General features: G+C 24.2%; 1 protein-coding gene across 3 annotated transcripts in view; it reads right to left on the reverse strand.

Moving 5' to 3' along the window:
• The window catches only part of LOC122500507 (connectin), a 543,906-nt gene that overhangs the window by 165,861 nt on the left and 365,708 nt on the right, over positions 1-12,337 (reverse strand). The gene's annotated exons all lie outside the window — the stretch shown is intronic.

Below are 12,337 nucleotides of genomic sequence, written 5' to 3' on the forward strand. Positions count from 1 at the left end.
GTGGCACTTTAATGGAAAACATTTTGTGGCAAATTATAATTGCCAGAATTGGGACGAACCTTGGCTCAGGAATGCCATATTAATGTCTATCATTTTGTATCTATGATGGTAAATTATAATTGCCAATATTGGGACGTAGCTCGGCCCAATAATGGCACAGTATCGGCCAGTGTAGTGTAGCTTATAAGAACCCTTTTGCTTCCTCGACTTCACGTCAGAGTAGCAGAGTGGTCAGAGTGTTAGGCTGTGGTGCGTCAGGTTCAGGTATCGATCCCCGCGAGCAGTAAGAATTTTTCAAATATTTGTAAGTTTGCGATTAATTCAGGGAAATAAACTGTATAAATATTATGAATTAATTAGTTAATTAAATAAAAAATATATTTTTTTTTAATTTTTTCAACACTGGGGAGTAATGGCAGCCAATAATGGGCCATTAATGTTTACCGAGAATCGGCCGATGATTGGCTGCCGACGGCCTACCGCGGTTAACCTTCCGACAGTCGGGCCACTATTGTCTGCCAAGAGTAGGCACTGACTATGCCGTCACTGGGCCAGTTTTAGGCCGTTTTTAATTTCGCACTTGGGAATAAGTAAATACACAAGTAAATAAATAATTTCCCTTACAACACACACAGCGCAGCATTAGCGAGTGAGGTACTTACGTATATTTAAAAAAATTTCAACAGACACTACGTGCATCAACGAACCTTAAAAAATTCAACAATTTATATTATCAATCGTTTATTAAATCTATATATGTGATTTGTGTATATGTAGCAGTTTATATCTGTACATGAGTCAGTATACATGTGTATATAATTTATGTACATGTGTGAGTATACATGTATGGGTGTTTTGCGCGCATGCTTGATATTCATAGAACACTAATGCGCATGCCTGATATTCATAGAACACTGCTGCGCATTCCTGACATTGATAGAACACTACTGCGCATGCCTGATATTCATAGAACACTACTGCGCATGTCTGACATTGATAGAACACTACTGCGCATGCGTGACATTGATAGAAAACTACTGCGCATTCCTGACATTGATAGAACACTACTGCGCATGCCTGATATTCATAGAACACTACTGCGCATGTCTGACATTGATAGAACACTACTGCGCATGCGTGACATTGATAGAAAACTACTGCGCATGCGTGACATTGATAGAAAACTACTGCGCATGCCTGATATTCATAGAACACTACTGCGCATGCGTTACATTGATAAAATACTACTGCGCATCCCTGATATTCATAGAACACTACTGCGCATGCGTTACATTGATAGAACACTACTGCGCATGCGTGACATTGATAGGAAACTACTGCGCATGCGTAACATTGATAGAACACTACTGCGCATGCTTGATATTCATAGAAAACTACTACGCATGCGTAACATTGATAGAACACTACTGCGCATGCGTGACATTGATAGAAAACTACTGCGCATACGTGACATTGATAGAAAACTACTGCGCATACGTGACATTGATATAACACTACTGCGCATGCGTGACATTGATATAACACTACTGCGCATGTGTAACATTGATAAAACACTACTGCGCATGCGTAACATTGATAGAACACTACTGCGCATGCGTGACATTCATTGAATACTACTGCGCATGCGTGACATGACATGTATGTGTTTTGTGTATATGTGTAACATTCATGGGTATGTGTTTTTTGGACATGTGTGAGTGAAGTATTTTCAAAGATACTTAGACAGAATAGAAAGAGGTGTGAGTCGGTCGGTCGGTCGGTCGGTCGGTCGGTCGTACATTAACTTAATATAATATAGAGGATTTTTGAAAATAATTTAATTTTCAAGAAGAATTTTTTTATTTAAAATGATAATAATTGTGATTTTGTTGAGATTTTTTTTGTAATTTTTGAACATAATTGAATTTTGTGATAAGAATATTATTTTATTACTTTTGTAAATTGAATTTTTGCAATTATTTGTAACTTCTTCAAAATTCAATTTTTTTTAGTGTTTTTAACTAAAATTCTTCTATAAATCCATTATTTTTAATAATCAATTAAATATATATTAAAAAATTTAATTAATTTCAGAAGAATTTTAGTTATTAAAATTTGTTTAAAATCTAGGTTTTTTAAAATTTTTAATTAAATTCATTTAAAATTGAAATTTTATAAAATTTCAAATTGAAACTGTTTGAAGTTTATTTATTTATGAAAATTGTAAACACAACTCTTTTAAAATGGAATTAATTAAAAAAAAAAAAGGAAAATTTGTCTTTAAATAATTTTTTTATTTTATGATAATTGTTCAAGATTTAAGTTATTTAAAAAGAAATTTTTGTCAGAAATTGAAAAAATTGAAGATTTTGTATTAGAATTCGTGGTAATTTTATATTTTATGAGTCAAACAAAAAAGATATTAAAACCATATATTCTAATTCATATTTTATTTTTATAAATAAAAATTTGAATAAAAAGTTTTTCGTTCTATTATTTTTACAATTGCTAATTTTATTAAAAAAAAAGTGAGTGAAAAGTGAGCCGCGCGCGAATCGTTGCTAGTAAAGAATTAAAAATGATAATTAGATCCAATACAGATTAGGTCAAAAAAAAAAGAAGAAGACTATAAAAATTAGGTCAAACACTAATTAGACTGTTGTAAAGAACAAAAATCAAATAAGAAAAAGAAAAATCAGGTCAAACATAAATCAAATCAGATAAATATTTCCCCCTCAAAAATAAATTCGTGCAATAATATTTATTTTTAGGAAAAATAAACTTTTGATGTGGTTCAATAAAATTTAAATATGAATAAAAAAAATGGGGGGTGGTTTTTATTGTATATATACACAAACATATAACTGGAGAGCAACAAAAGTCTAACTGGCACGTATATGTATATATAATAAGAGTTTCCGAAAAATACTTGATGCCATTCACACGCTATGCAGATCCTTTCGTGGATATAGATGTGTGTATTCAAATATTTTCAAATGTCGGAGAAAATGCATGAAAGGATAGAAAAGATCGACTACTTCAAAGGGAGGAGAATTTTTCCAATATAGTTACACAAACGTACATATATTTATATGTGTGTATATACATATAAAGGGAAACCATATATTCGGTACCTTTGCTGCGAAATGGTCTGCAAAACCACGCTTCGATTATTTGCGCTGAAACCATTATTTTTCACTTGGATCTATACTAATAAAAGGGAAGAAAAAACACACTCGACATATCTTTAAAATAAAATAAATTGCCACATATTTCTATTCATTATTTTTCAAATATTTTTTTTATTAAAATAAACAGAAAAGTCTTTTTTAATAAATATAATAAATAAATAAACTGTTAAGTTTATTTTAATAAAAATTAAAATTTAAGTAAATTTATAATTTTTTAATAACCTTTTTAGTACAACAAGAATATTTTATATTTTTGCATTTATTAGTGAGAAAAAAATTATTAATAAAAGTAGAGAAATAAAATGGTAAATAATTTTTTATAAAAATAAGTAACAATATTTAATTTAAGAAAATATTGATTTTATTTAATTTATTAATATTTAATTAAAAACTATGTATAAAAAATAATTTTACATAAAATATATATATATTTTGCGTGAGAACTATATATGTGTACAGTAATTAATTTATTGTTCATGAAATTTACATGGAAAATATTCACGGTTCTCATTTATTTCGACAATATTCGTTATCAGTGACGGTAAACTTTAATTAACTATGAGGTAAATAAAATATTACGATATAAATTGGTAAGTTTAAAATTATTTAGCTCCAGGCTGAATGAACGGTAATATTGCTTGAATGCAAACAAGCAGTGTTTAACGAATCCAAGAGAAATAATTTTATTTAAACGATTTAGTGATTCAACTTTTTTGTCCCTGTATACATATTCATATACCGTCAAACTACATTCATTTTCAATAGAAAAAATGATACATTTTTTTAATTTCACAACTATAGTGATTGTTGAATTTGATAATTAAATTTTAGGTCACAATCAAATTTTATTTTTGTATAAAAAAGCAAATAGAAGTGAAAAGAAGTAAAAAGAAGCAAAAAAGGAACAAAAAATTAAAAAAGAAACAAAAGAGGATAAAAAACAACACTAAAAAATTGAAATTTTAAGTTAATTTAATTAGAAATTTTAAAGAACTTAGATTTTTGAAAAATCCTAATAATTAAAATTGGAGAAGATACAAATGATTGCAGTAATTCAATTATTTTCAAAAGCAATAAAATTTTTCACAGAAATTCAATTTTGATCAAAAATTTTTTTAAATTTTCGTCAAAATTTCAATTATTTTTTAAAAATAATAAAATACTTCTTCAAAATTCAATTATTTTCAAAAATTTTAAAAAAATTCTGGGAAAAATTTCAATTAATTTTGAAAGTAATAAAATTCTTCTCAGAAAATCAATTATGTTCAAAAATTTTTTTAAATTCTCTTTAAAATTTCAATTTCAATTCTTCTTAGAAATTCAATTATATTCAAAATTAATAAAATTCTTCTCCGAAATTCAATTATTTTCAAAAAATTTTAATAAAATTCTAGGCAAAATTACAATTATTTTGTTTAATTTTTTCTATTCAATTATTTTTAATATCTACTATAATAAATAAAATTTTCCAAAAGAATTCAATTATTTAAAAAAAAAAATTTTCAATAAAATTCTACGCAAACATTTAACTATTTTCATAAAAATAATAAAAATTTCACATAAATTCAATTATTTTCATGAATAATAAAACTCATTATAGAAATGCAATTATTTTCAAAAATTAAAAAAAAATTCTCTTCAAAATGTCAATTATCTTTAAAATTAATAAAATTCTTCTCCGAATTTCAATTATTTTCGAAAATTTAATAAAATTTTAGGCAAAATTACAATTATTTTCATAAATTTCCTTCAAATCAATGATTTTGAATATCTACTATTTTAATAAAATTTTCCAAAAGAATTCAAATTATTTAGAAAAACATTTTAATAAAATTGTACGCAAACATTTAATTATGTTCATAAAAATAATAAAAATTTCACAGAAATTCAATTATTTTCATGAATAATTAAACTTATTGCAAAAATTCAATTATTTTCAAAAAATTTTTGAAATTCTCTTCAAAATTTCAATTATTTTTAAAATTAATAAAATTCTTCTCCAAATTTTGATTATTTTCAAAAAATTTAATTAAATTCTAGGCAAAATTACAATTATTTTCTTAAATTTTCTTCAAGTTAATAATTTTCAATATCTACTATTTTAATGAAATTTTCCAAAAGAATTCAATTATTCAGAAAAACATTTTAATAAAATTCTACGCAAACATTTAACTATTTTCATAAAAATAATAAAATAAAATAATAATAAATAATAATAATAAAAATTTCACATGAATTCAATTATTTTCATGAATAATAAAACTCATCGCAGAAATTCAATTATTTTCAAAAATTAAAAACAATTCTCTTCAAAATTTCAATTATCTTTAAAATTAATAAAATTCTTCTCCAAAATTCAATTATTTCCAAAAAATGGAATACGATTCTAGAGAAAATTACAATTGTATTTTCATAAATTTCCTTCATGTCAATAATTTTCAATATCTACTATTTTAATAAAATTTTCCAAAACAATTCAATTATTTTTAAAAAATATTTAATAAAATTTCAAATATAGGTTTAAATTTTGAAATTTTTGAAAATCTTAATTTCTATGGAAAATTAATTGCATATATACATATTTCGTATAAATCGAAACTATTTCGTTATTTTGATTTTTCTCAAAAAGCGCTCGACCTATTTCTTCTTTATTTTTGGTCTTAAAATTCATAGAATTTCATACACATAGCAGAATTATTTTACAGATTTTTTTTTTCATTTGGGAAGTAAATAAATTACAATTTTTTGATAATATTTTTAGTGATGCGCAAGTTTAAAGTTAACGTTGCTGTTTCATTTTCTCATCGATTTTTGTAAGCAGTGCGAGTCCGACAATAGGAAGTTATGCCGCATGTTCTTTTGCATATCAAAGGATATAACTGATCCTTGATTGCCCTCTGCTGACCACACGCGTATAGTCTTTGTCAAAAATTTTTACTCGACTCTTAAATTATTCAAATTATATTTAAATTAAATTTAAATGGAAATAATTTAAATTAAATTTAAATGAAAATAATTTAAATTAAATTTAAATGAAAATAATTTAAATTAAATTTAAATGGAAATAATTGAAATTAAATTTAAATGAAAAGAATTAAAACTAAATTAAATGAAAATAATTGAAAATAGATTGCAAATAATATATTTGTAATTAATTGCAAATAAAATAATTCGAAAATAAAATTCTAAAATAATTATAATTAAAACTAAATTAAATGAAAATAATTGAAAATAGATGGCAAATAATATATTTATAATTAATTGCAAATAAAATAATTGAAACTAAATTTCAAACAGTTGCTATTGAAGATGTTTAGCAACTATTGCCAAGAATATTTTCCTGCTACTTTTCTTGCTAATTATTTGGCTAAAAACAATTTTTATTAATGAAACATTGAAAATTTCTTATTGTGTGATAATTAGAATTCAATAGAATTTGTTAAGGAGGAAAAAAGAAAAAGAAAAGGTATAAAAACATCCCCTTCATTTGTCGCATTACACTGAATGCATTGTACGCATTCAAAGTGAAGCTACGGAATTAAATGTCATCCGCAATCCAAGGAACTTTTTCATTCTTGAAATGTGAAGGAAATAGCGGATACAAAGTCGATTTTCTCGAGATGAGAAGTTAAGAGAATTGATGTCAACTTTTTTTTTCTCTACTTTATTTAAATATTTGCTGAATTCTCCTATATATATATATATATATATATATATATATATATATATATATATATATATATATATCATTCCTTTTTTTTCATTTCCGTGTAAAATGTAATACACCATTTTCTTATACAATCGTAAAATTCATCCTCTGTATTGCTATATTGTATATATAGAGATAGATGGATAGCAGAAGTAAAATTTAGAGTATTTTTATCACGTAAAATATTTCCATAATGGTGAAAGAAATATATGATAAATTTTATCTTGTTCTGAATTTTTTTTTCTCCTTTCAATTCTTTTTTTAATCTTTAAATCTTATCTGTAAGTATCTTTGGATCGTCGTATTTTTTTTTACATTCGAGTCAAATGATGCAAAATGGATTAAAAAGTACTTTATTCATGGTTAACAATAAGTTAACAAAATTCCCAGCTGAAAAAGTTCTATAGAATTTCATTAGAATTATTCTATAGAATCATTCTATATGAATTCTAATGAATATTAAATAGAATTACACTAGAACGATTCTATAGAATTTCTACATAAATTCTACTAAATTTTAAGGATTTTTAATTAGAATATAAATTTCGTGAAAATTTTTTTCAACTTTATATTATTGTGTAATTAAATTTTACATTTGATTTCTATGACAAATAATTTAATAATTTAATAATTTTTCACTAAATTTTTTTAAAAAATTTATAAAATTTCTTTAAATTAATTAATTTTTGAAAAAGTTCTTCGAAAATTGTTAAAATCAATTTATTTACAACATTCTATTTTACAAATTTCAATTATTCGTAAATTCTTCAATTAAATATATATTAAAAAATAAAAACTTCAAATATAATCAAATTCAATTAAACTTTTTCAAAAAAATTAATTTCATTAATAATTAATTAATTAATCCAATTATTTCTAAAAATTCCCGCTATATTGGTTTTAATATTCAATTATTATCAAAAATTTTAACTGAAATTCATTTTCAAATCAATTTTTATTAGAAAATTCTACTAGAATTTAATTATTTAAATACAAAAATAAATAATTCATTGAATTTTTCTTAAAATGCAATTTTCTTAAAGATTTTTATCATCATATTTTTAAATAATTGAATTCTCTCGACGATTTTTAATAAACTTTTAAAGAATAATTACATTTTCCAAGAAATTTGATTAAAATTGTATTAAAAATAATTGAAATTCTGCATCGTGTTTTATTATTTCTGAAAATAATTGAATTTCTAAGAAGAATTTTACTATTTTTTAATATAATTAAATTTCTGCGAAGGATTATTATATTTCTCTTGAAAACAATTGAATTTCTGCAATAATTTGTAACTTCTCCAAAATAAAAATTTTTTTTACTGTAAACTAAAATTTTTCTATATAAATCCACTATTTTTAATAATTTTTGAAAAAGTTTTTTGAGAATTTTCAAATTCATTTGTTTTTAACTGAAGTTTATTTTTAAATAAATTTTTATTAGAAAATTCTACTAGAATTTAATTATTTAAATACAAAAAAATAATTTATTGAATATTTGAATGTTTCTTAAAATTTGTATTCTCATAAAGAATTTTATCATCAAATTTTTAAATTATTGAATTTCGTTGACGAATTTTAATAAAATTGTTAATAATAATTACATTTATCGAGGAATTCGATTAAAATTTTATAAAAAAATAATTGAAATTCTGCGATGAGTTTTATTATTTATGAAAATAATTGAATTCCTAAAAAGAATTGTATTATTTAGAAAAATAATTGAATTACTGTAATAATTTTATTTTTTATAAAAATAGTTAAATTATATTGCGAAGAAACTTATAGAAAATTGTTAAATAAAATTGAATTTTTGTGAAATTTTTATTATTTTATAAAAATAATTAATTATTTGCGTAGAATTCTATTAAAATTTTTTTAGAACATTGAATTCTTTTGGAAAATTTTATTAAAATAATAGATTTATTGAAAATCGTTAAATTTTTGAAAATAATTGAAATTTTGCAAAGAATTTTATTAAAAGGTTTATTATTTATAAAGATTATTGAAATTTGGACAAGAATTTAAAAAATTTTTAAACATAATTGAAATTCTGCGAAGAATTTCATTCCTTTTGAAAATAATAGAATTTCTGCAATCATTTGTAATTTCTCTAAAATTTTCCAAATTATATCGTACAATTTACGAACTTTTTGTCCTTTTTTAATCAAATTACGGACTTTACGGACCTTTACGATATTTACGGATTTAGTTCAAGCCCTGTAATAACCATACACTAATATAATGTTAAAAAAATTTTTTCACGAAATTTATATTTTTTCTAATTAAAAATCCCTAAAATTTAAAATTTAGTAGAATTAATGTAGAAATTCTAAAGAATCATTCTAGTGAAATTCTGTAGAATATTCACTAGAATTCATATAGAATGATTCTAGTGAAAATCTATAGAACTTTTTCAGCTGGGAAAATAATAATCTTCTAGGGAGTCGAGAAATAAAGAATATTTAAAATGATCTATAAAAATAATTTCCCGGTTAAAATCCAGTGCTTAATATCGTTTTAATTTTGACGATAATGAATACTTTTCGTATCTAATAATAATAATTATAATATATATGAAATATTAAAACATAGTTTCGACGATGTTGATATACAATTTAGGGCAAGTTTTTATTAAATTTGCCTTCACCTAGATTACGTGGGATTACTGAGTCATCTACTTTACTTGTCATCCTTTTAAAGCACTTAAGAAATTATATCGTAAATTCACTTTGCACTGGGAAACTATTTGATATCATCGTGCACTAAGATAGAATAAAGGAGCGATAGCAAGAGTGTAAGTAAGTACATAGTATATGTAGCCATAGTTACCCTAAAGGGAAAGCCTTAAAGTAATTCGAGGTATGCGATCTTCGTGTCATAGACCATCTTCAATAAGTCTCCTTAATTAGAATCTTATCAGAATGAGAGCCAGCCGCGCAGCTTCCAAGCACGAACTTCAAATACCGTGAGTTTCACTGCAAAACTCTTTTAAAATTACTTGTTTAAATTCAAACAAAGCCACTCGACTCTTTACACCTTTATCAAAGATATAGCTCTCATTCTCTTTTTTCTTCTTCTTTGCTCTCATATATTTAAGGAATTATTAAAAATTTATCTTCTTGACTTGAAAAATTCCCATTTCTGAATCTTTATTTATAAACTTTTACAAAAAATTATTTTTCAAGTTGCAATAAAAAAACAAAAATTTTGATATTGTGCAGTGATTACAATCCAAATGATTTTTGTTTTTATTGCAAAAGTTCCTCCTGCCCTCGTAAAATCGTGCTGCTGCTCACTTGTTGAACCTTTATTTTTATTATTTAATAAATCCTTATCATCTGGAGTTTTTCCTTCGCTTTGGAAGCAGGGAATAATAGTACTGGTTTTTAAGGATGGAGACAGCTCTGAGGTAAAAAATTATCGGCCAATCACTATTTTAAATGTTTTTGCTAAAATATTTGAAAGTTTACTATCTGAAGTCATTTCTGCGTCAACTTATAATATTATTATTCCTGAGCAGCACGGTTTTGTCAGGGCAAAGTCTGTTAATACTAATTTAGCTATTTTTTCTGATTTCATTATTAATAACTTAGAAAATAGATTGCAAATTGACGCAGTGTATACAGATTTTTCTAAAGCGTTTGATAAGGTAGACCATTCTATTCTTGTGACCAAATTAGCTCATATGGGATTCTATGGTAACATACTTTCCTTAATTAAATCTTATTTATCTAATAGATCTCTTACAGTTCGTGTTGCTCAAACTCTTTCAAAACATTTTTTGGCCACATCTGGTGTACCGCAGGGTTCTGTGTTTGGACCATTATTATTTACACTTTTTATGAATGATATTGGAGATGTATTTCAACATTGTCTGTTTTTATTATTTGCTGATGATTTGAAATTTTATAAAATTATTAAAAATCATCTTGACTTTATTGACGTGCAATCTGATTTAAATCGTCTACAAGAATGGTGTACGAAAAATAATCTTTTGCTCAATCAAAAAAAAATGTTCTGTTATCTCTTTCTCGAAGAAATCTATAATTTTGAGACATCGATATAATATTGATTCAACTGAACTTAATAGAGTGGGTCGGGTGCGTGATCTGGGTGTAATTATGTTTGAATCTTTTTCTTTTGCTTATCATATTGATTGTACAGTAAACACAGCTGTCAAAACACTTGGTTTCATCATAAGAAACGCATCCGATTTCAGAAATGCTTCGACAATTAAACTTTTATATTTTTCACTAGTTCGGTCATTGGTAGAATTTGCTTCTCTGACATGGTCTCCATATTACAATGTGGATTGGGTCAGAATTGAAAGGGTACAGAACAGGTTTTTGAGACTTGCAGCACGGAGACTGAGACTCCCATATGATTACTTTGGTCATGACTATACCAATTTGCGTGAGATTTTGAATATACCAACAATTAAATCCAGATTCTTATACATTGATTTATTGTTTTTATATAATATTCTTAATGTGAAGATTGATTGTCCTTCGATTTTATCAAGCATTAAATTCGCAGTTCCAATTAGGTCTACAAGAAATTGCTCTTTTTTTAACTTAAAATTTCATAGAACCAATTATGGTCTAAATGCTGTTTTTTACAGGCTGTGTAAAGAGGGAAATGATGTTGTAAAGAATTATGATATTGACTTTTTTAATACTTCCAAATTTAGCTTTAAGTTACAGTTGCGGAGAATTCTCTTCTCAAATTATTGTTAGCCAGGTCGTTACAATGATATAAACCTAATTGATTAAATGTATTAGACAATTGTTCTGATTATAATTTTAATGTAAGGGCATCAGCCTGTATATTCCTAAATAAATAAATAAATAAATAAAAGAAGAGTAAACTCCTAAAATTGAGAACAATTTTATTTTTTTCACTCTATAAGAAATTAGTTCTCTGGTATACAATGTCTTTTTCGTAGAAATGAAGATTTTCAAAAATTTCAAATTCAAACCTTTTTGAAATTCAATAATTTGTAAGAATATTATAATTAATTAATATAATGATTATAAAATTATAATAATTATAATAATTATAATAATTTTAATTATTTTTAATAATTAATAATAATTGACATACAATTTTGATGTTTCTATTGATCCTTAATATATAATATTCAATATTCAATTAATTGCTAATTGAATATTAATAATAATAATTAATTATTTTTTTACTGCAACTTCTTCAAAATTATTTTCATCATTTCAATTTAATAATTATTTTTTAAATTTTTAACTAAAATTTTGCATAGAATTCTATTAAAATTTTTGAAAAAAAATTGAATTTTGGAGAAGAATTTCGTTAAAATGTATTTTTAAATAATTGAATTGTTTTGGAAAATTTTATTAATTTAATAGATATTAAAAATAATTGACTTGAGGAAAATTTATGAAAATAATTGTAATTTT

This window comes from Leptopilina heterotoma, unplaced genomic scaffold (assembly GCF_015476425.1).
Source record: "Leptopilina heterotoma isolate Lh14 unplaced genomic scaffold, ASM1547642v1 Lhet_187, whole genome shotgun sequence".
Taxonomy (NCBI): Eukaryota; Metazoa; Arthropoda; class Insecta; order Hymenoptera; family Figitidae; genus Leptopilina; species Leptopilina heterotoma.